We start from the raw sequence: 1,900 nt of genomic DNA, 5'->3' as shown, positions 1-1,900 counted from the left end.
CCATCCATTATTATTATTATAATGTGGATAAATGTGAGGTTATCCACTTTGGTGGCACAAACAGGAAAGTAGACTATTATCTGATGGTGGCCGATTAGGAAAAGGGGAGATGCAACTATGGAGCGAAGGAAATAGGCAACGTTTCGGGCCGAAACCCTTCCCCAACATCGGGAATATTTTAGGACCGAGATGAGAAAATCATTTTTTACACAGAGAGTGGTGAATCTGTGGAATTCTCTGCCACAGAAGGTAGTTGAGGCCAGTTCATTGGCTATATTTAAGAGGGAGTTAGATGTGGCCCTTGTGGCTAAAGGGGTCAGGGGGTATGGAGAGAAGGCAGGGATGGGATATTGAGTTGGATGATCAGCCATAATCATATTGAATGGCGGTGCAGGCTCGAAGGGCCGAATGGCCTACTCCTGCACCTATTTTCTATGTTTCTAACTTAACAGATCAGACAGAATCTCTGGACAAAAGGAAAATATTACGTTTTGGGTTGGGTCTGAAATAGGTTTCTGCACACCTTTGGAATGTGGAAGGAAACAAGAGCATCCGGAGAAAACCCATGCGATCAAAGGGAAAAGAGCAAACTCTATACAGACAGCACCCATATTCAGGATCAATTCCGGGTCTCAGGCACTTTTAGGCAGCAACTTTATGGCCAATGTACTGCCCCATAGTCTTGAACTTAATTAAAACATACAGTGGCTGTAAAGGGGGACATAGCGTCACTTGGAGATTTAAAACTGAAAATGGATAGTAACCAAAGTTATCAACTTATATTTTTGTGTGTGTTGGAAAACAAAATATAGTGGCACAGCTGGTAGACTTGCTGCCTCACACGCCAGAGATCTGTGTTCGATCCTGTCTTCGGGCACTGTCTGTGTTGAATTTGCACATTCTCCCTGCTAGCGTGTAGGTTTCCTCCCACATCCCAAAGGCACATTGGCTTTGTAGGTTAACTTGTCTCTGTAAAATTGCCCCTAATGTGTAGGGAGTGGGTGAGGAAATAGGGATAACAGAACTTGTGTGAATGGGTAGACTGGTGGGATCCCATTGGTAGACAAAAAATCTGGAGAAAATCAGCGGGTAAGGCAACATCTATGGAGCGAAGGAATAGACGACGTTTCGGGTCGAGACCCTTCTTCAGATTGATGTCGGGGGGGGGGGGGGGGGGGGACACGAAAAAGAAAGATAGAGGCGGAGACAGTAGGCTGTGGGAGAACTGGGAATGGGAGGGGAAGGAGGAAGAAAGCAAGGACTACCTGAAATTAGAGAAGCCAATGTTCATACCGCTGGGGTGTAAACTACCCAAACAAATATGCGGTGGGCCTCACTCTGGCCATGGAGGAGGCCCAGGACAGAAAGGTCGGATTCGGAATGGGAGTTGAAGTGTTGTGCCACCGGGAGATCAGGTTGGTTATTGCGAAGTGAGTGGAGGTGTTGTGCGAAGCGATCGCCAAGCCTGTACTTGGTCTCACCGAGGTTGATCATACGCTGAATAATCCAACCACATTTTTGTTTGGAAGTGGAAAGAAATAATAGAAATTGCATTCATTGCAATGTGTAAAAAGAGTTGAGATACTTTATATAATTTTGCTGCATGCCTTTGTGGTATATATCATGTCTTGATTGGTGAATATGTTTAGTTTGTGACTTTATTTGAAGCAGAAATAATATGTCAATGCTTCATTGAGCATAATTCTGACTGGTAACTATGCATTTTTTCCGAACACATTATCGCACGCGTCATGCAAGCCGTCTTAAATGACCACCTAAACTGTCATTTGGCAACTTAAAACCTGCCCGGCTGGCAACAGAGAAAAAAATTAAGTGAGAGCCCTGCAAGGTGTATAATATTTTTGACACTGTCATAGGCTTTTCTTACATATGCTGTCAC

This window comes from Amblyraja radiata, chromosome 4, assembly GCF_010909765.2.
Source record: "Amblyraja radiata isolate CabotCenter1 chromosome 4, sAmbRad1.1.pri, whole genome shotgun sequence".
NCBI classification, from domain to species: domain Eukaryota; kingdom Metazoa; phylum Chordata; class Chondrichthyes; order Rajiformes; family Rajidae; genus Amblyraja; species Amblyraja radiata.
Note: the sequence above shows the minus strand (reverse complement) of the source record.